Below are 23644 nucleotides of genomic sequence, written 5' to 3'. Positions count from 1 at the left end.
TCTATTGTGGCTCTATTAATTTTTACACTGTTTAAACTTTCAAAATATCAGCTATTTATGTTCACTTAATTAAAAACGTTCACTTTTAAATACTTTTTTGGCATACATGTGGCGGACTTCTCGACCGGCGAGAAAGAATGACCACCACACCAGGATTCCACTCAGATCACGCTTTTACTGGAGTGCCCTTGATTGATGGGGAGCAGGGAACAAGAGGGCGGAAGACGAGGGACAGGGAGCGAAGGGGAGAGGCAGCAGGAAGCAAAGGGAACGGGGAGCGCTTAGGCAGCTGCGTAAATTGGGAATTGGCACACGGGTCGCCCTGTGATTGGCTGCCACCAACAGCTGACATCAGACCGCATCGGGATAGGCTCAAGGATCCTCATCCACTGCGCATGCGGGAAGCGGGGGGGGGGGGGGGGGGGGGGGGGGGGGGGGACGACGCGCAGCTCTCAAAGCCATAGCCAAATATGGAGTTGTTTATAACCAACAAGACAGGATGTCGGCGCCATCTTGTAATGGCGATCCTGTCTGGCTCACTACACATACATACATTTGGAATATTGGAGGGGTTTCATGAAGAGAAAGAATTATTTCCCCTTTTTCATTTTAGGAGGCATTTATTGAGCACTCCATATGCCTGACATTGTTTCAGGTACCTGACATCTGCCAGGGGAGCATGCATGTTAACCTAGCAATAACTTCTTAGGGAGGAACATTCAGGCATGCAAAGTGATCAGAAGGAACCTATTACAAATTTCAGAATCAGACGTAAGCATGTGTGTGATTTGCAAGTACACGTAATCTATATCACAGTGGGGTTCATTTAGTGACATGCCAAGGAGACGCATGTTAAACTGTGCCCTTATGCAATGCTTGAGCAGCCACGAAGGTGAAGATGCCCAAAGGTAAGAGAGACAAGCTAAAAAGAGGCAGGATGGAGAGCCCCTGGGGCCACATAACTTTAAATGGAGAATCCAGAGAGAATATGAGAGGGGGATGAATGTTTGCTGAAGTAACATTTTTTTGAGGGTCTATCTATAGTCTAGGTACATTATCACTAATCTCTTTTATACACCAAAACAACGTTATTGGGAAAAGTGGGTGAAGACACAGATGCACTAACATAGATGTATTCAGGAACCAATATTGTTAAAATTACTATAATATCCATGCTACCCAAAGCATTCCACAGATTTAATGAATAACCCGTATACCAATAACATTCTTCAGAAAATTAAAACAAACAAAACAAAATAAAAAACCCTAGAGTACCATTGGAGTCATAGAAAAATCTGAGCACCAAAGCTTTCTTGAGTGGAATGAACAAACCAGAAGACATTGCACTACTTGACTTCAAAATGAATGAAATGATAGTTTTGCCCTGGCAATGCTGAAGCATGCATGGGCAGCCCGTATATGAAGGTTCTGTTGAACTTGTTCATATTGGGTTTCATGGTCTAAGTTAATGAGGACAACTGACCAGGTCTCTTCCTCAGGAGGACACCGGATCTATTACAGATGGTTGTGAACTACCATGTGGTTGCTGGGAACTGAACTCAGGAGCTTTGGAAGAGCAGGCAGTGTTCTTAGCCACTGAGCAATCCTGCCACAAAGCTGTAGCTATCCAAACAGCACATATGGACATAAAGATATATAGAACAATGGAGGGAGAACCTGGAAGTAAATCCACAAATATATAGCCAGTTTGGTTTTTTTTTTTTTCTTTTTGGATTTTTCGAGACAGGGTTTCTCCGTAGCTTTTTGGTTCCTGTCCTGGAACTAGCTCTGTAGACCAGGCTGGCCTCGAACCCACAGAGATCCACCTGCCTCTGCCTCCCGAGTGCTGGGATTAAAGGCGTGCGCCACCACCGCCCGGCAGCCAGTTTGTTTTTTACAAGGATGTGAGGGATACACATTATGAAAAGGACAGCATTTTAAGAATGGATGCTGAAATAATTAGGTATTCTTTTGCAGAAAAATGAAACTAGTCTGCTATTTCTCATCACTTTTAAGAACCAAATAAAAGTAGACCAAAGATTTTATCTAAGCCCTCAAACTATGAAACTCTTGGGATCCATAAGGAGCTTTAGACTCAAAAGAGCATGTCAACTTGGGCAGCATAATGAAGAGAAAAAAGCAACAAAGACTTAGAAAATGTACGGTGGGTACTAGTGGAAATGTGGTAGAGATGAACCCTACACACTATGAGCAACATGGAAAACACTCTGGAGGCTCCTTCAAAAAATGACAAGACCTAGAAGGTCTGTTCCTTGAGATATAGCCAGGACAAATGAGTTCTGTGTCTTGAAGGGGCATGTCCATCTCATCTGCATGCTCACAGCAGCACTCTTTGTGAGGATGAGGGCTGAGGTCTCTTCTTCCCTTCCACATCCTCTCTAGCATTTGTTGTCAGTAGTTTTCTTTTTTCCTTTTCTGTTTTCAGTTTTTTTTTTTTGAGACAGGGTTCCTCTGTGTAGCTTTGGAGCATTAGTTGTTTTCTTAATCTTAGTCATTATGACTGGTATAAGGCAAAACCTCAAAAGTCAAAAGAAGTAACCAAGTATTAGTATTGCAGACGGGGCCAGCTTTGAGGTTCGATGGCAGAAGAATGCTGATACCTGGAAGCAGTTATTTATTGTAGAGCATCTCAGGCAAATGCAGCCTGTGGCACCGCACTAACACCTAGCGTCTCCTCTCCTTTTTTCCCCAGAACAATCACTGTGTGATCTTTTAAGGTACTTGATGCTTTTAAGTTACAAACAAAAGCAACAGCTTAATGCTTCTAAGATTCTCTATAGTCTACTAGTTGATCCTGTAATTTGTCACATAGAACCTTTCTACTCAGTGTTCTCTGTGGATAAAGCATTGTGTCTCGAGCTGTGAGAAATTGGATCACGTGTATGTAAGTCATTGACCCATTGCAGTGCATAGCTGCTTTTCTAAATTCTAGTATGAACGCCAGGAATGAACTAAACATGTTAGACTTGTCCTATACTAAATCATTATCATTTTCTTTTAATCACATGGAGGTCTTGCGGTCAGTTTTCACAGTATATACGTAGAGTTGGTAGTGCCAGAGTTTAAGGGATTTGATCCTTCACTCTGCTAACACTGGTGCTCTGCTCCCTTTTGAATGGTCAGCTACTTCTTTGAAAGTTATCCTGTTTGGGTTGGCATATACTGTGGCACATGCAATATGTGTTCAGTTACAAACTTCCTATAGTTACTCAACCAAATCCTGCTGATCATATCTTCGTTTTTATACAAGTAATAAACACCTCAGGAAGTGCTTGTCAGGAAGTGCTTGTCGGAAGGAAATCGGGCATGTGAGGAACACTGTGCACAAAAGAGGGTAAAGTTACTGCTTGTTGAGTACCCGGTTCTTCTGGTGACTGCAAACGGTTGGTCAAAGGTCCCACTGAGGTGGGAGACTGACCTTCTGTGCAGGCCGTTGATTGATCCAACAAAGAAAACTGGATAACCAGTTTTGCAATAAAATCTTTGATTGGTGTTTGTGTATGTGTAAATATGTAAAACAGGAATAAAGTATTAAGATATTATACATATATTCACTAATGTGGAAATATTCTCTTCCTTAATTTTATTATTTTCTTCTCATGTGCCTGTATCTTCCAAGGAAAGAAAATAAAACCAAGAATTCTGACCTTTTTTAATGTTTCCAAATAACTTATTCATGGTGGGTCTTCTTTTTTTTTCATGCTGATTTCCAAATTACTTTTTGATGATCTTTATAATAATTTATTAGCTTTTTTCCAAATAAGGTTATATTTTTTGACAGGATCCAAAGAAGGACACTTGAAAAAAGCATAGGTCATGGTCTTGGTACTATTCATAATGAACAAGAGATACTATACAGAGAATTACCAATTGTCTTTCTGTAGTTTACTGGGAATTACTAAGTCTTGATTACAGACCAGAAGTCTGAGGTCAGTGGAGTCTGCTGGGTCATCATGTCTGGGTGATGGAGTGTTAGAGGAGGCCTCAGTGAATGTGTGGATTTCTAGCTAGTTATGTAGAAAACAAAACAAGTCTTGTCACCAATCTGCATGGGATATAGACAGTGAATGCCTTCCCTTGGTGTCTTATCTAACGTATGTGCTGATTCTTTCTTTACTTCTCCAAACAATATTATATTTGGTAAGTGGTTAGAATTTCACAGTTTTACCACCCCTGCCAGACAGTATATGGTGCCTGTCAGAATTATGTCAAACACTGAATTTCAGATCTTGAATTTTCTTGTTGTCAGACATTTTATTTTTCATTTGATCTACTATAAATAAGTCATAGCTCACCAAGTTATATTCAGTGACTTCTTGTCTTACTTTAAATGCATAGAGTTTATTTAGAAAGCTCTAATAATTAGTTCAGAGAAGTACAAGATGGGACACAGTTGGCAAAGAGAAGGTATTTAAAATCTGTGTGAGTGTGCCTTGGTATATGGAAGTAATGCTCCCTGCCCCCAGTTCCTCCACATTTGACTGGGTTCTCTGGGACTCCCGGGCTCCAGTGACCTTGCTGCTCTGGCCGTCTGAGTAAGCTGAAGCTGTATGTGTGCCAGATACCCCATTCATCCTTACCTTATAAAATACCCCCATTTGCTAATTAAACCAAACTGTGTTTTTGATTTAAACTTAAAAGTAAATGTCTTACACTTTTTTCCTTAACCAAAACAGTATCTGACCATTATCAAATAGTTAGGTTTTATTGCTCAGAAACTGGACGGATTCTTAAGATAACATCAGCTTGTTTTGATCCTAATACCAGCTTTAGGCCAGGAGACTAATTATTTCCACACGGGTAAGGCTAGTCCCAGTTACTTCCCCCGAGCCAGCCACCCTCTAAACCTAAAGTTGAATACATGTATAAGTAAGTATGGTTGTAAACATTAAAGCATGCAGGTCTTGCTTTAAGATTCAGTTATTTGGGCACATAGAGGAAAGTTTCCTTTGTGCACTTTGTACAAAGGAGATAATTTTGCACCTAATATTAGTATGAGTTCAACAGTAGTAATTAAACTTTTTGACTTATAGAAGTACATGTTTATCTAGATAGGATTTTTACAATTTTGTTGCGTATGTTTGTAAATTGATTCTTACCTCTGTCTTCCGTAGGTGAAGTCATATGTAGTGGCAAGTCATGTGTGATATGGTCCAGGGGAGGCAAGTCAGAAAAGAGATGTGGATTCAGTGGTAAAGAGTGCTCTTGATTTCAGACAGAAAGCTGTACAGACTTCCCATGACTTAGATGTATATGAGATCAAAGCTTATGGGAAAGACTGTTTAGGTAGCTTGAATTGGTGAAGCAATGGGTTGGATTGGTGGCTGACTCTTGGCTCTATCACAGTAGCTGGAAGTTAGGTTGTAGTTGACTGGAGATCATGAGAGTGAAGAGGATGAGCAGACATTTGGCAGGCTCTTCTGGGAGGCAACTTCAAGAAGAGAATGAAAAGTGGGTAGCAAAAGAGGAAGCTTGGGTTTAAAAATCAAACATAAAGTCCCAATAGAATGTTCCCCTTTTTCTTTGTTCATTACTTGACATGATATACCCACAATTTCTGAATATAAATTTACCAAATATATGTGTGTTTGTGGTTTTAATTTATATCGATTTGTCTTAGTGAGGGTTTCTGTTGCTGTGAAGATACATCATGACCAGGGCAACTCTTATATAGTGAAACATTTAATTGGGGTTCACTTACAGTTCAGAGGTTTTGTCCCTTATCAACAGGGTGGGAAACATGGTAGCAGACACAGTACTACAGAAGGAGTTATATCTTGATCTGCAGGCAGTAGAAGTGAATGCTACAGGAGGCCTTGCTTGAGCATCTGAGACCTCATAACCTGTCCCCACAGAGATACACTTCCTCCATCAAGGCCATACTTCTGAATGCCACGCTCTATAAGCCAAGCATTCAGTTATATGAGTCTCTGGGGGCTATTCCGATTCAAGCAATCATAATATGCTTATGTGTAATGGTATCTCTGATATAGCTGATGGGAATAGTAAGAGCATCAAATATCTGAACATGGCAAGAACAATCCCAGTTAGTCTTGAAGTTCTTGAGATTTACATGGATGTGCAGGACTTTGTTTAAGCCCAGACTTTCCTATGTCAAACCTCTTTACCATTGTTTTTGCTACTTCTTTTTCCTAAATATAAATGTGGGCATAGTCCATTCTGCATGTGTGAAGTTGGTACCTCATTTAACAGTGCTAGCTTCTGCATATGTAATGGAGTATTCTTTCATTTACTGTTATTTTTCACTGAGTATAGCATGAGCATGTATTGAATACCTGTTGCTCACAGTGAGATTATAGAAAGATGAAATGTGATGAGCACAACTTTTTAAATGCTTTGTGTAATATTGGAAACTTGATTAGATTTTAAATGGATTGTTAATTATAATACTATAGAAATTACCTTCTTTGAAGATGTGCAATTTAATGATTCTTCAATTTTAGTATAATTTTTTTGAGAATTTTATAATGCAATGTATTTCAATCATATTTACCCCAAACTTCCCCTAACTCCTAACAGATATACTTCCCAGCTCCCCACCCCTTCTTACCTTGGTATCTTCATTTTATAACCCATTGAGTTACCCATATACGTATGGGTATGGGGCCGGCCATTCAGTAGAGTATGGTCAACCTACCCGGGACAATACTGTTAAAGTATCTCCCTATTCTGTCAATAGCTCCCCAGTTAGGGGTAGAGGTCTGTGAGCCCTTCCCATTGCATGCCAGTGTTGACTGGCTTCGTCTTGTGCATCATCACGGCTAGGTTATGAGTTCAGGAAAGCTACCATCATGTCGGAAGGCACTCTTTTATGCTGGTCCTCTTTAGCTTTTGACTCTTAGAATCTTTCAGTCTCTTACTCTTTGGTCCTTGAGTCTTGGGGGTGGGTAGAGTGATACAGATGTCCCACTGTGCCTGAGCACTCCAAACACACTTCTTTTCTGCATTTTGTCCAGTCAGTCCTGAGTTTCTGCATTAGTCACTACCTACTAACGTAAAGAAAATTTTCTGATAAGGTCTGGAAGTTGTGTACTCTCCATATACATTTAGAGGACTGTTTTCTCTGCCCATTAAGTAAAATAACATTAGCAGATTGACTCCTAGGGCCTAGGAGCTTCCCAGCTAGGTCTTCTGAGTGTGTGTGCTGTGGGCATGCGCAGGAGCACTCAGTGCTGCAGGTGTGTCTCGTGCGTGGGGTGTGTAGTGCTGCGTCACTGTGGTTAGAGCGTCTCCCAGTGGCTGAAGATGCTCGGCCTTTAGTGCTTGGCCATGGCTGTGCTTTGTGAAGTGCCCATCACAGTTCGTTTATTTGACCCCTCCTTGGATTTATCCACTTCAGTTGTAAGAGGCAATTTTGAATTTTTATTTCAGCACAAGACATTAAAAGTAATCAAGGGATTTGAAATTTTTTCGTATTTTCTAAATAACGATTTTTGAAAGAGTTCTAAAATTTGTCAAAAGTTTTATTTCTTAAATTCTTATGCATGATATTTTAATGTCACCATCAAGAAATTTTTTTTTCTTTTTCTCCGTCAAGAAATTTTTAACTACTGCAAGATTACAGCATTCTTTTTTCCTCCTAAACATTTTTATCTTGTTTTCCATTTAGGCTGTGACCCATTTGGAGTTTAATTTTGGATGTTGTTCAAAGCAAAAGTGCAAGCTCACTGTTAGCACCGTCGCTCTTTATTGCTACTGCTGGGACTCCAGTGCACGAGCTCCCCAACTTTACTAAGGGCGCTTGTTAAGGACCCTGCTCGCTCCCCACTCACTGCCTTGTGCTGTTGTGAAGAAGCAATTGACTGTAATTGTCAGGGTTTATTTCTGGAGCCCTTGTGGTTGTGATCTGTAAGGTAGAGCAAGCACAATGCTTCTCTATCCTCCGGATTACAGCTAAAATCCCCGGACAGCATACAGAAAGTGACTGTTTGAAGCCCTGAAGACTCAATAGTAGTGGCAGGATTAGGAGGGACATCAAAGCTGGAGGGCCACTAATGCTGGTGAATTTCTGCCCCACCCTCATTTAACTGTCCGCTTTGACTCCGCATGGTCCCTTTTCTTGTTCTGCACAATGGATAGAGGAGTAAAGTGTGCAAGAGAAATCCTCTCTGTGTTCACAGCCAGAAGACTGGAAAGGATGGCGCCTCAGGAGTTGTGTTCACAGCCAGAGAACTGGAAAAGATGGCTCCTTGGGAGGTGCCTGGATGGGGAATTACTGATCCATCTTTGTTTTGTATTTTGGGATTTGTTTTTTCTCTTTTCATGGACCCTGGGTGACCCTAATCTTCAGCCTATTCTTCTGTAATGATGGTCCTAGTGGCAATACAAGAATCAAAAATTCTGAAATATATAATTCTCTTGCTGACAAGGGAGATTAGATGAAGGGAGTTCTATAACTCAGAGGGTGCTGGAAGAAGATTATGTCCCTTGGTTCCTTCTTTTCTTTTCCTGGGAAGCTGAAGAGGGAAATGTAGTTTGCAGAAGCACATGAGAGTGTGAGGAGGCTGAATCTAACATCTGCAGACAGAGAATCAGGATGGGACTGGGGGACAAACTGTGGGAAAAATTCTAGAGAGAAGGAGGTAGAATAAAAAGATGTCTTAAATCAATCTGTAAAATACCAGACTCATCCCTGAGCTGAGCACGCGTGGCTGTATTGAACACCACTGCATAGGGCTGGAGAATGAACTGACATTAAATCATAATCTCTAAGCATAGTTTGTGCCATTTTCTTTGAACTTAATAGAGTTGATTGACTACGGCAACATTAAGAACAAAAGCAGTAGTGAACCAGTTCTTAATGTTCTTCAACAGGACTAGTAGTGTAAAAACATAGTATCTGGTCTCTAGGATGCAGACTAACATAATTTGACATGGTAGTGACCAGGAAGATCATACGTTGTTGCACAGATTAGACCAGTTGGCACATGCTATCCCTGTGATGACCTTCATGTTAGAATCGTAAGACAGGGTCCTTACATGGTGTTTATAATTCTGCCATGAAGCCAGGTAGCTCTCTGAGATGACTGGGGAGACTAGAGTTCTCAGAAAGTGTAAGAACCACATAGAAACTTTATAATTAAGACGCAGAATCGCTTATTGAAGTGACTAGGAACTGAGCATGTGAGTCCAGTGTTGGACTGGGGATGCCAGGAGCGAGTGCAGGGAAAGGTGAGTGGAAACTCATCTGGACAGTAGAGGGGGAGACTGAGTGATGTATGCGGCACAGAGGGAAGCCATCTGACTCAGAAAGCATGCGTGAAGATGGCTGCACAGAAGTATTTGGAGAAATAGTGGTTGAAAACTACCAACTTTGCTGAAAGCCATGCAGTTACAGATCCACAAAACTCAGTGAACCTCACAAGAGTTAATATCCTGAGAGTTCATTTATATGGCACTCTGCAAAACAGGAACTGTTAATGTGGCAAGCAGGTTATGTGTGTCAGAGACGAGATGGGGAAGGGTTGATCACAAAAGATAGCCAAGGAGCTGATCCTGAGGGAACTGTTACTGAGACTGACAGGGTGGATATGATTGCTTGCACATGTAAAACCATCAGAAGTATACAGCACAAGTGCATTCACCTGTTAATAAAGTAAAAACTTTAAAAAAATGAAATATTTAAAAGTATCAGCAGAGATGTTTGGGACACTTGGCTCTTAAACATCTGAGCATAATTAAGGAGATTATTTTTATATAGTTCCGTAAGGAAAACAGTCATATGGTTTATCTCTCATTTTTTCCTCTATATTATTTCTTCTTCTTCTTCTTCTTCTTCTTCTTCTTCTTCTTCTTCTTCTTCTTCTTCTTCCTCTTCCTCTTCCTCTTCCTCTTCCTCTTCCTCCTTCTCCTCCTTCTTCCTTCTTCCTTCTTCCTCCTCCTCCTCCTCCTTCTCCTCTTTTCCCCTTGAGGCAGCTGTTTGTTTATATTGGCCTGGTTGGTAACTCTTGGTCTCAAGGGGGTCTCCTGTCTGTTTTTTGAGTATCTTGAACTACTGATGTCTATGTACACCTGGCTCTGTATTTCTAGGGGATGTTATAATGTTGTTTCTTTCAAATCAGGATGATTCATCTTAAAGAGATGTACAGAGTCTGCCGGAAGGCACCATAACAAGCCTTGGCATTCTTAGGTGAGTGTTAGAAAGGGCCTAAGAAGCATTCACCAAAAATAGAAATTTAGAATGGAAAGTTTCATATGTAATGCTGTTTGGCTGTATTGATGTGAAATCTTTATTGTCTTTCCATACAACTTGCTTACTGGGTTTTTTTTATCCAAATCAAAAGCTTTACATTCTTAATTTATTTTTGTTTTGTTTTGTTTATTTTACACACTAACCACAGTTTCCCTTCCTCCCTCTCCCCCAACTCCCAACCCTTCCCCATCCACTCCTTCTCCTCTTCCATTCAGAAAGGGGCAGGCCTCCCATGGGCATGAACAAAGCATAGCACATCAGATTGATGCAGGACCAAACTCCTCCTTCTGTTTCAAGGCTGGCCAAGGTCCTCCAGCATGGGGAACAGGTTCCCAAAAGCCAGCTAGGTGTGCCAGGGACAGGTCATGCTCTCATTGCCGGGAGTCTCACAGTCAGACCAAGCTAAGCAACTCTCATACACATGCAGAGGGTCTAGGTCAGTCCCATGATCCTATGCAGTCTCCCTAAGTCCAGAGTCCATGAGCTCCCAGGAGCTCAGGCCAGCTATCTCTGTGGGTTCGCTGTCATGACCTTGACTCTTCTGGCTCCTACAGTCAGTCCCTCCTCCCTTTCTTTAGCAGGACTCCTGGAGCTCAGCCTAGTGCTTGGCTGTGGATCCCAGCATCTGCTTCCATCAGTTACTGGATAAAGATTCTCTCATGACTATTAGGGTAGTCACCAATCTGATTACAGTAAATGGCCAGTTCAGGCACCCTCTGCATTATTGCTTGGGGTCTTAGTTGGGGTCATCCTTGTGAATTCTTGGGAGTTTCCATGGCACTACGTTTCTGATTAACCCCAAAATGCCCCCATTTCAATTTTTTGAATATTTTGTTGTGTATGTGGGGTGTGTGTTTATATAGGGTGTGTGTGTGTGTGCGCGCGCATTCATACATACCTGCATACACCTGTGCATGCACACGTACACACAGGCATATACATGCATGCGTATTTATTCACACACATATGAGTATATGTGCATGTGTGCACACACAGGATGAGGTTGAATGTCTTCTTTGATCTCTCTCCACCTTGGATTTTGAGGCAGGTTTTTTGCATTTGAAGCCAGAGCTCACTCTCCTTTTCTAGTCTACCTATCCATCCTGCTTCAAGGATCCCTCGATTTGTCTCCTGAGATCTTGTATTTACAGGTAGGGTGCTGAGGCCGCTGTGCATTTAAGTTGATGGTGGGGAATCCAGACTAATGTCCCTAGGCTTGGGCATCAGAAAATGACACACTGAGCCATCTCCTCAGTCTCCTGCTTCTCAGGAACAATAGGTAGAAGCAGTGTCGCCTTCATGTTGTTGCTTTAACTGTTTAAGAGGAAAAGAGGGAACCTCAGAGCTCTCATGTTTGTGTATTTATTGTTTGCTGCTCCTGTGCTGTTGGGCCCCTTCTGTATAGTGCAAGTTTGGGAATGTAAGCTGTAGTAATTGTCGGTGCCTGCTAAGATACAGTGATTTAAATAATAGAATCTTGAGTTCAGTACAAATTGTAGAAGGTGAGAAACAGTGTTTGTGAGTAGGAATTCGAGTCTGTGAAGGTCTCCAACACCCCAGACATGGCACCTATTTCTATTGCTTTTCTTCTTTTGTAACGTTTGATTATGAAAAGTTTCTTTTGTGTTCATATAGTGGGGACATCTTCTGTTCACTACTTTTTATTTCACTTAATGGAAGATCATATTTGCTTAGGAAGTAGGTTTTTATTGAACATTATTGTAATTTTAAACTAGCTCTCAGATGGAAGCAAATGGTAACGATGAATGACACATGGCTTCCTTTCATGAATTTCACTTCATATTATACTGTTTCGTTTGTATTTCACACTTTGTTAAACATTTTAAATGTTACTTTTCTTTGTCAAATAGAACACTGGCATATAGATAAAATTGGCATTTGTCCTTGTTATATCATTTGGTGGAAAATTTCTTCCATCAAAATTTTTATGTTGCTTTTATTAGACTTTAGTTATTCTCAGTTCTATAAAATGTGCTTCTGTAGAGTTGAGGCTAAGGGAGGACAGCAAGAGAAAGCTATTAAGTAGAGTGGAAAACTCTAGATTGTATCTGACTTGTAGTTATTTTATTTTTTTTTCAGCTGATAAAAATCACTAATCACTGAGATTGTGGTTGCCTAGTAAGTTTACTCTGACGCAAAGGGCAGGTGGAATGTAACTCGTAATGATTTTTAATCCCTCCACCAATTTAAAACATCTTTGCTTTTGTATATTAATTGTACAAGTGAGTATTTTTCGGATTGCATTATTCCATGTATATAATGTGCCTTACCGTATTGACCTATATTACCCTTTCTGGTTTCCCTCCCCCTTGGACCAATTCTGTCTCTTTGCACTTACTTCTTTAAAAACAAAAATCTAGATTCCACATGAATAAGAAAATGTGATATTTGACTGAGTAAAGGTTTTTTTTTTTTTTTTTTTTAGAAAAGCCCTGTCAAATCATGTGACAAAATGGAACGTTTTGACAGGTTGATTTCTTAGATGCTTGGAACATAGTTTAGTAGGACTGACATTTGTGGCAAATACATTGTATAGTAGTAACACTTTACAATTTCTGAGTTTAATTGGAACCATTTTTGTTTTAAGAGCATTTCTAATTAAAAATTGTATATCTTTCAAATATCTAATCTTCTAAATTCAGACAGCATTGCATGTTGTAGTAATTTTGCTTTTGAGAAGTTAGTTATTTTAAGAAATAGAGATCTTTTCTTGTATGCTTATTTTCCAGTCATTTGTGATCCACTGAATTTACCAGAATCTTTTGAGTATTTACATGACCTCACATACATGCTCTACGAAGAAGATGTTTAGATCCCTTTGCATGCGTTACCCTAACGTTCAGGTTGTTCAACGAAGATTTCCGAGTTCAGTGGAGTATGGCTTTAAATGTTGCTTTGTGTAAAATGCACATTAAGGAATTAACATGTACCTTTGTTTGAGGACATGGTTTTCCAGTAAAAATTCCATAAAAAATAGAGTACCTTGCGAGTTTTAGAATACTATTTTCACTACATGTTACACACAGTTTCTAGTGCTGGGAATATTATTAAAAGGACAGAAGTGAGAAAACGTATGGTCTTCAAATATATTTTCTAGTGTCAGTTGTTCCTCTTATAGTGTGTATGTTCATGTGTGTGTGCATGCGCGCTGTTGGTACAAACCACCAAGAATCAGGCTCTCCAATGGTGAGAAGTTGCATAGGAAGAGCAGAGTTGAGAAGAAGAGGAAAGCAGCAGCTGGGACCTTATGCCGAGCAGGTTTATTAAGGAACACAGCACTATATATACTGTTTGCAGGGAGAAAATGGCTAGGATCAGTGTAGAGCTAAGTCAGACCATGGCAACAAGAACATGGCATACCTTAGACAAAGCCGCCCGTGGACTGATAACCACAGCCCAGGGGGAACAGTTGGGACCCCAGAAGCCACAACCTTGAATCCTGTGAGGCACTTGCTTTAGCCCAGACCAGCCTGGCTAAGTTTGTTCCTGGGCAAGGAGACAGAGCTAAAGTTAAAGTTCTCTTTGTCCCTTTGTCAGAGCCTATGAGGAAGTCTTGGGTCAATCGGGCTCTCCACATATTATATATGGGAAGTTATTGTATTTTCTGTGTTTATTACTTTTTGTGTTAAAACTTGGGATGCTGAAGCTGTTCAGCAAGCATTAGCTTTTCAGGCGTTGATGTGCTCAAGCTGTGGGTAGTAAAATACATGGACAGTCAACATGTCAATATCCTTTCTGCTAAATTAACACTTTAGGTGCTATTTCCTTTGTTTTGAAAGTTATGCCAGTTAATTTTTATTATTGGATATTTTATATTTATAAACTATGTAAGAGGATAGTTATCCCATATTCCTAATAATCTAGCTTTAATTATCATCTTATTTTCAGTGTTTTGTCCGTATTCCCAGCCATGTTCCTAGGATGTCTCCTCAGTAATTTTGAAGAAATTTGCATCACACAAAACAATATGTCATTAAATGACGAGGACGCTCCTGTTTAAACGTTTCTCACATAAAGCTTTCCCTGACTAGTGGTGGTGGTTAGCCGTAGTGCGGTGTGCCTGGCATGCCTGAGGCATGGGTTCAGTTCTTAGAACCAAAGAACAAACCAACCAAAACCCTAAACGGACAAACAGAAACCACCTATAAAACCAAAGGAACACCCCATAAAGCCACAAAACCCTCTTTCAGCAATATCACCACTATGCCTCTGTTTCTCCCTCTTCCTTTATAGTTTGTTAAAATCAGAATCCAAACAAGGGCCTACATTCCAGGTGGTTAGACACATCTTAAAGTCTCACTTTCATTGCTTGGCTTCCCCTCCCTTCATCTCTTTAGCGACTATAAAGTTTCTCACAGTCTTATTTTGCTGATCCCTATGGTATTTGTTGCCTTTTTTGATATATTTTTTTTTGGTGTGTGTGTGTGTGTGTGTGTGTGTGTTGTGTGCGCGTGTGTGTGCACGCACATGCACGCGTTTCCTGAAAGTCAATAATAGATGGAGTAGCTTGATTAAATCCAGGTGTGAGGTGTTGGGTTTTTTTCTCTATTAATAGTTGGTTTTGTTTGCGTCTCTGTTGAGTTACATAACATGTAGTTAACTTTGTAGGTCTTGTTAGCAGTGGCTAATGACCATTCCTGTCAAGACATTTGTTAGTCGTGAAAAATAGAGGTTTCTTTTATTGTTTCTTTTCAGTAAGAACACTTGTGGAAAGGGAATCATTTTTCATTTGCCTTTCATATGGAAATACAGGAGGATACACTCTAAATTTTTCTCCCTTGTTTACCAGTCCTGGAAATGATGAGAGACTTTGTTAAACCCTTCAAATCTCTTCCAAGTTGTTCTACAGCTTCATTCACAGTTGGATATTGAGATTTTACAGTGTTCTTATGAAGTTGTAGATTGGAGCATTCTTTGTATTCAGTCTTTTGTGGTTCTTCTTGATCATTAGTTGTGCTTTCCGGGCCAAAGGACGCCTCTGTGAGTTAGTTTCTAAAGCCTTGTGATATGATCCTAGCTACGTTCTTGTAATCAAGGTGTTCTGAGTTCATCTGGAGAACTTACGCTGTCATATGCCACTTTTTAGGTGTGAGAAGTAATAGAAAGTTGTTGCATACAACAACAGGATAATTAAGGCAAGAAGCAGTGTTTACACATGATGCATTAAAAAATATAGTTAATTCTGTATAATAGTATGACTACTGTAATTTTTTAATTTATGGTTAAAAAGGTTTTAGCCAAAATAATAAGTTTTTCTAGACGTTTGTTTATTTAGCTAAGCCAGACCTAGTGGTGCAGGCCTGCAGTATCTGCTGCTTTGGAGGATGAGGCAGTTTGATTGCAAGTTCATTGCCAACCTAGTTACATACAGAGTCGGTTCAGAGACAGCCTGGGCAGATTTGACCCCTTTCACATAGAAGACACACCCCAATGCTCTGCAGAGAGAGCTCAGTGGAGGAGTGCTTCCTTAGCAAGCATGGAGTCCTAGGTTTACTTCCTAGTACTGCGGGAAAAGAAAAGAATAAATTATTCTCTTGGGTTCTTGAACCTTTTCAGACTTTCAGATTTGAAATAGTGCTGTCTTTGCATGGTTTGTGTCTCCTAGGGAGATAAGTCAAGTCAAGTAAGCGCTGGTTCATAAAACTTCTATGCTTTATCTCATGCAGACAGCTCTTAGCTACAACATATGCCAGAGGTAATATAGGGGAGCTTCACAGAATTGCTCTGAAGTAAACAGTAATAGATCACCAGGGTGAGCAGTGCAAAGTATGTATTCTAAGTCCAGCCAGGCTCTGGTTAATGTGCTCACTTGAGAAGAAATCAGGGCATGGGGAGTTGTTATGGTCTGCCATGACGCTCTGTGCTTGCGTGGGAATTCTTACTGCCAGTTCTAACCCCTCCTGCAGAACTCACTGTAGCACACTTGCCCCCACCCCTATGCTTGGGAGAATCTTGAGGTCCTTAACCGTTACTATCCCAGCTTCTTAACGACCTTGGCTTTGAGCTCTATTAGATTGTGGTTTGTTACAAGTGTAGTAAGACTGACCAAATCCTCTGTATGTGTGTGCTTGTGCATGCCTTCATTTCATGTTGAATTTGCTTTGCGCTTAGAGTATTTTGTGTTGATCTTTTGATAATATTTACAATTTTAGATTTCAAAGATTGTAACATTTTTTTTCAGAAAGACTACAAAACTGTTTTGAAAAATATCTGCCACGAAAATGTCTGTCTGTTTCAGCAACTTCTTTTTATGATTTAAAAAGCCAATCATATTCCTCAACCCCTTTTCACCTAGGTAAAAATGTGACCTTCCTTTCTGAGGTGTTTTTGTTTTAGTTTCCTTCATCTTATCTTGTTTTCTTTTAATGTCTTTCATCGTTGAAATTACTGAACCTGGCTACTTGATGAAGTTTCAGAGCGCATGGAAATTTGTTAGGTGATAAATGTTCTTTCCCTTTGTTTCTGCTCTCATCCTCACCCTGTAGACTAAAACCACTGTTGATGGTGTGAGCATGTATTCATCTGAACTGGTTTTTCTTCTTCACACATATGCATATATTTATGTCCCTACAAAAAATGTCTGTTTTAATAATTATTAAAATGAGCCCAGAGTCTTCATAATACATTTTTTCCATATGAAATGAATCAAAAATGCCTTTCCAGGTACTCTGTATGCCAATCTCACCTATTCTTTGTAAGTACGGTGTTAATAGTATTTGTGACTTGTATTCTGTAGTACAGACACACCATAATTTATCTGTTCATTCTGTTATGGTGAACACTTGGGTTATCTGAAATATTTTATTTTCCCAATAATGTTAAAATTAAAACTCTTGTACATTTACTCATATGTATATTCTTAGGTGGAATAGATTTCCAAGAGGGAGAACTGCTGGGTTAGAGGCTGTGGATACTTTTTATAAAACTGGTACGGCTAATTGCCATTCTAAGAGCCAAGACCAATGGCAGCATGTCATCATTCTTTTTTCATACCTTTATCAACACTAGGACTTTTGATTCTTTTAGTAGTTTGAAAATGCTATTTTTCTCCATTTTCTTTCAAGTCTTTTTTTCTGAATTCTATTTCTCATTTGTGACATTGTAAAACATTCAGAAAATAAAAGTGATCGTTGCTAATTCTGCTGTGCAAAAAAAAAATGTGAACAGGGGGCTGGAGAGATGGCTCAGTGGTTAAGAGCAGTGTCTGCTCTTCCAGAGGTCCTGAGTTCAATTCCCGGCAACCACATGGTGGCTCACAACCATCTGTAATGAGGTCTGGTGCCCTCTTCTGGCCTGCAGACGTACACACAGACAGAATATTGTATGCATAATAAATAAATAAATATTTTTTTAAAAAATTGTAAACATGTAATCGTGGTAAAATCCCTTAATAGTGGGGAGCCTTCTGTCTGTTACGTCAGGATTTATTTCTGTTCTCATGTAATTTTAACCTGACACATACATGCAAAGTATGAAAATTAGTCCACATTCGCTAGACCAGAGAACTTTATGATTTATGTTGTTTGTGATTTTTGGAGGATTAATTTTATAATGGTGATAAAGTAAGAAATGCATAACTTATCTGCAGAATTTGATGAAGTGTAACAGACTAGCTGTCTTTTCTTATAAAAACATTTGTGGTCCTATTTGAGGGTTGTTTAAGGGAGAGAGGTAATGCGCTCTGGAGGGCACGATGCGTGTCTTCCACCGTTTCTTCTTCACAGTCTGCAGTTGTTGCTACAATGAGTTTGGTACAGTCTGCTTTTCATCAAGTATGAGTGTCAGGTATTCAGAGTTACTTTGTATAAATTCAGCAGTCATGTGTTTAAATTTTCAAATGTAAAGAGATGACATTTCAATTCATTGTATTTCGTGTAAATATTGATAGTGTTCTTGGAAATTTGGTGATTATTTTGTGAAATATTTTGCCATCAGTTGCAAGTCTTTCCCAGCCGGTTAATAAAGCTTGCTGCTTTTTGGATTTGAAATATTCAGTATTTTAAATACTGTTATTTCTCATTACTGCTTATACTATGCTCAGGAAATGCACAGCAATCCTATGTGCTTTCTTGGTGCTCTGATTTCAGGTCCCCATCCCAGCTTAGTGGGCCCCTTACCCAGGAAGTGTGTCTCTAGCCCCAGGTCACCTTATGTAGGTTTGCAGTGTGAGAGAGCACCTTTGAACCTCAGGCTAGGTTATTAGGATGGAGTAATATCAACTGTTTTAAGCAGTCATTTCCAAAGACTAAGCGTAAGTAGATAGAAAGTCACTATTTCCTCTTGAAATTCTATTGCACAGAACAGGGGACTGCTAGTATAATAACTTTGAATATAGTGAGAAGTGTGTTACAAAAACTTGGTATGTTTTTGTTTCATAACCTTGTCAGATAGGCCCAAAGTGGATTTATTTCTCAGATTCTTTCATGCTTGTTTGGAGATATCTCTACAGTTCAAAGCTCTCCGTACTTCCTCCCTGATAAACATGATCTCCATCTTTGTGAATTCTGTCGCTGCTGAATCCCAGTGTATCCTAGGCTCTGTCTGTGAAGATGTTATAGACTGTGCCATGGAAAATAGAAAGTTGTAGGACAGACTGATGGGGAAGGGAGAGGTGAAAGAATGGACTTTAGGAAGAATGAAGTAAACTTTCTCTTATTTGTTTGGTGGTGATTTAGTAGTTTGAAAATTTGCCATTTAAAAATTACATAGAATTCCTTTGAGTCAGGAGAAGGATGAGGAGGAGGAGGAGGAGGAGGAGGAGGAGGAGGAGGAGGAGGAGGAGGATAGCGTTAACATTAAGGAGAGTCAGGGTGCTAATGAGGTTGCAGACCAAACTATTCGCCAAGGCTGCAATCAAGGCTTTATTGGAGTTGATTTTGGCTTCCAAAAAGCCTTCTTCTGGTAGTTAACAGAAAGCTCTTCTTTTCCAGCTGTTGTAGAAGGACTATTTTTTTTTTTTTTTTTTTTACAGTCTTACACTGGCCATAGATTTGTTGTAAAATGTCAGCCAGTGATTCTGCTAGTCTTGCTGGCCAGCTTGCTCTTGTCTTGTGAGACTGGAACTCCAGCAGGCTGACATGCCCACCTGTCATGTGTTGCCTTCTGGGAATCTGAACTCCTTCAGCCCCTACAGAGGCTTGCCCTGGAAGTGTTCTAGCACCTGAGTGGTCTCAGCCCCATGCAGACTCTTACATAAATATTTTGGTTTTAGGTTTCCATTGTTTGTCATTTCTTAGTGAAATACGATAGTCCATGATTAAGACTGGGTGATAAACCACAGTGCTAGAACATGTCTCATGTGTGAGTCTAATACATGCTCAATACTGGACAGCTGTAGGCAGACTTGAGTTAAGAAACATTTAGAAGCTATTAGGAATGCCTTAGAGAATTTTTCTTTATAGTTTTTCTGAATGAAGGTCTGAATGGTTAAATAGTCTGGCCTTTATTAATTTATGTTAATTTTATTTTTAATCGATAACAGGTTTTTCTTAGATACCCCCACTCCTATGTGTACATCTGCATGCACGTGTGCAAATGAGTTTTTGCACCATGCCTGGCTTCTGGTCTTCTTATCTTTCCATCTTAATGGTTTTACTTGTTCTTAGGACAGGAGGGTCACTGCAACCAATACCCTGGAGGGGTCAAGTATATAATAAGGAGTGTGTGTGTGTGTGTGTGTGTGTGTGTATGATTTTTAAAGTTGTTACAATAGGTTTTTCTTATTTCACAGAATGAATAAGGACCTTGTGGTTTTACATTGAAAGAAACATTATTCTTGTTTTGGAAGTTAAAAAAAAGTTAAATGTAGACGTTTGTTGAGTGAAGCCCTGGGAAAGCTGCCATTTCCTGCACATATTCATAAAATCAACACAGTCCTGCCAGAAGACAGCTGGCACCTGTGGCTCCCCCAGCAGACACTGTCCCTGCTTGCTGAAGTCTGAGGTGACTTAGTCCAGATGACCTGTATGTTGTGCTGCAGAAGTTAATGTCTCATATCCTTTAGCGTGAAATACTTCTGTGCTTTTTCCTACTGTGTAGATGAGCTCATTGCCACTATATTTTTTAAAATACTTATTCTTTATTTTTTGAGAATTTCATGTGAGTACTATGTTTACATCATTTCCCTCCAACTTTGCTCCCCATCCCCGGTTCCTTCTCAGATTCATGGCTCTTTTTTTTTTTTTTAAGTGTTATTGTTACACTCAGAAAGAGTTGTGAACAGTGTATGCTGAGGTCATTGAATGTCACTCATGTGTATTCAGGGCTGACTTTTTAGGACTGGATCCCTAAGCGGGAACACGTCCCCGATAAGACTGGTTCCTCTTTCTCAGCAGCCTTTAGTTCCCCGTGGTTTGGAGAAATGCCAGTTCAAACTATGATGCAGTTTCATAGTACCACCATAATGGCTAAAATTCATAAAAACTACTGAGAACTCAAGAACAATGGCAATGGGTTTTTGATCCTACTGCACATACTGGCTTTGGGGGAGCCTAGGCAGTTTGGATGCTCACCTTACTAGACCTGGATAGAGGTGGGCGGTCCTTGGGCTTCCCACAGGCCAGGGAACCCTGATTGCTCTTCAAGCTGCTGAGGGAGGGGGACTTGATCGGGGGAGGGGGAGGGAAATGGGAGGCAGTGGCGGGGAAGAGGCAGAAATCCTTAATAAATAAATAAATTTAAAAACAAAAACAAAAAAAACCTGACAATAAATGTTGGTGAGGTTGCAGGGAAGGGGACCCTCCATTACCTGTAGGTGGGATTGCAAATACCTTGGCCTTTGCGGAAGTTAGGGTGGAGTAGATTCAAGAAGCTAAAAATGGACTCCCATATGACACAGCAATTGCACTCGTCTGCACACGCCCAACGGTTCATCCTACTGCACAAGCTATGTGCGTTGTGCTCTGTCAACTATCGGCTTCAAGAATTCACTTTCTTCTACTTGTTACAGTTCTACTTTCTTAGTACTTTTGTAATTCTTTTGATAGTTTTAAATACGGGTGTACTGACTAGTTTATTTCATCTTAACACAAGCTGGGGTCACTGGAGAAGAAGGAGCCTCACTTGAGAAAAAGGCCCCTAAAGACCTGGCTGTAGGTAAGCTTGTGGGCTATTTTCTTAGTGATTGAAAGGGCAGGGCCCAGTCCATTGTGAGTGGTGCCATCCCAAAGCTGGTGGTCCTGGGTTCTGTAAGAAAGCTGACTCAGCAAGCCATGATGAGCAAGATAGTAAGCAGCACCCCCTTACATGGCCTCTGCTTCAGTTCCTGCCTTCAGGTTTCGGCCCTGCTGGGTAAGACAATGGGGTTCTTACTATATTGCCTAGTATAGTCTCAAAACCCTGGGTTCAAATGATACTCTTGCCTCAGCTTTCTGATTAGCCCACTTTCTTGCCTAGTAACAAATACAAATGTATACATGCACATATATGTATTTTTGTCTGTATAGTAGACAACTCAGTTGTAAAATACAGAAAGCTCATATAAAGGTAGATTCTATTGGTGTTTGTGTTGCTGCAAGCACAGAATGAAGCTCATGGGGAAGTCAAGTTAGTGTGTTGAGAGCATAGCAGACAGATGCAGATAGTTGTCTCCATTTTTCCACCATTTGGTAATCTGTGATTGTGACCAGTATAATGTGGGTTGGACTTTGCCAGTATTATTCAGTTTGGCTTCTAAAACAGTGACATTTGACTGGAGTTTGAAGCATACTTTAAAATAACCTCAGGACAGAATGCTTGTTCTTTCATTTGTCCTCCCCTTTTCTTCTTTTTGAATATGATGTTAGAATGATTAGAATATATATGATACATATGTAATATCTAGTCATTCTTTGAAGAAAATTTGCAAAGTGATGCATGTTTCTGTTTTATTGATTTGTATGCAAGTGTGTGTCCCAGTACACATGGGCATAGGTGGGTAGTGCAAGTGTGTGTGTGTGTGTGTGTGTGTGTGTGTACACACTCGTGTGTGGAGATCAGAGGGCATCACAGGGCGATGAAATAAAGATTGAAACATTGGGGCTAGAGTGTCTCAGTCAGTCAAGTACTTGCATGTAAACCTCAAGAAAGACCTGGGCTCTCCCAATGCTGGGCAAGCTGACAGGAGGGTCCCTGGGCTGTGCCAGTCAACTGCTGTAGTTGAATCAGTGAACACTAGGTTCAGTAAAGATGCTGATTCAGTAAATAAAAGTGGAGAGGCGGTTAGGAAAGGCACCCTGTGATGCCCTCTGATCTCCACACACGAGTGTGCACACACACATACACTTTTTTTCTTTTTTATTTATTTATTTATTAAGGATTTCTGCCTCCTCCCCGCCACTGCCTCCCATTTCCCTCCCCCTCCCTCCGATCATGTCCCCCTCCCTCATCAGCTCGAAGAGCAATCAGGGTTCCCTGACCTGTGGGAAGTCCAAGGACCACCCACCTCCATCAAGGCCTAGTAAGGTGAGCATCCAAACTGCCTAGGCTCCCACAAAGCCAGTACGTGCAGTAGGATCAAAAACCCATTGCCATTGTTCTTGAGTTCTCAGTAGTCCTCATTGTCCACTATGTTCAGCGAGTCCGGTTTTATCCCATGCTTTTTCAGACCCAGGCCAGCTGGCCTTAGTGGGTTCCCGATAGAACATCCCCATTGTCTCAGTGTGTGGGTGCACTCCTCGTGGTCCTGAGTTCCTTGCTCGTGCTCTCTCTCCTTCTGCTCCTGATTTGGACCTTGAGATTTCTGTCCGGTGCTCCAATGTGGGTCTCTGTCTCTGTCTCCTTTCATCACCTGATGAAGGTTAATATTCAGGAGGATGCCTATGTGTTTGTCTTTGGATTCACCTTCTTATTTAGCTTCTCTAGGATCGCGAATTATAGGCTCAATGTCCTTTTTTTATGGCTAGAAACCAAATATGAGTGAGTACATCCCATGTTCTTCCTTTTGGGTCTGGCTTACCTCACTCAGGATAGTGTTTTCTATTTCCATTCATTTACACACATACACTTGCACTACCCACCTATGCCCATGTGTACTGGGACACACACTTGCATACAAATCAATAAAACAGAAACATGCATCACTTTGCAATATGCCAAATACAAATAGAACTCTGAAATTTGTGTGGGGAGCATTAATTTTCTGTCTGAATTGTTCTTTCCCTTCCCCCGTCCTTCCTCTTTCTTTTCTCTGTCTGAGTGCAGTCTGTCAGAATGGTAAACTTAGAAGTCATTTTCCTGCTTCCTCAGTAATACTTTTCCACGTGTCTGTTATTGACAGCATGGAGCTGCATGGAGTGTACCCTCAAAGTTTATGTTCCTTGGTATTGAAATTGAGTAAGGTCGGAGGACATTTCAAAAATGTAGGACATTTGCCTATTGTTTTTGAAATGCTTTCAAAGAGCTTCTGTTATC

At 40.4% G+C, this 23644-nt stretch overlaps 1 protein-coding gene across 1 annotated transcript in view; it reads left to right on the top strand.

Annotated features, from left to right (window-relative positions):
* Tmem135 (transmembrane protein 135) overlaps positions 1–23644 on the top strand; it is a 165937-nt gene that overhangs the window by 75554 nt on the left and 66739 nt on the right. The gene's annotated exons all lie outside the window — the stretch shown is intronic.

This window comes from Microtus oregoni, unplaced genomic scaffold, assembly GCF_018167655.1.
Source record: "Microtus oregoni isolate MIOR12 unplaced genomic scaffold, Mior012 000000F_ref0000247, whole genome shotgun sequence".
Classification (NCBI taxonomy): domain Eukaryota; kingdom Metazoa; phylum Chordata; class Mammalia; order Rodentia; family Cricetidae; genus Microtus; species Microtus oregoni.
Note: the sequence above shows the minus strand (reverse complement) of the source record. Positions and strands in the feature narration are given on the sequence as shown.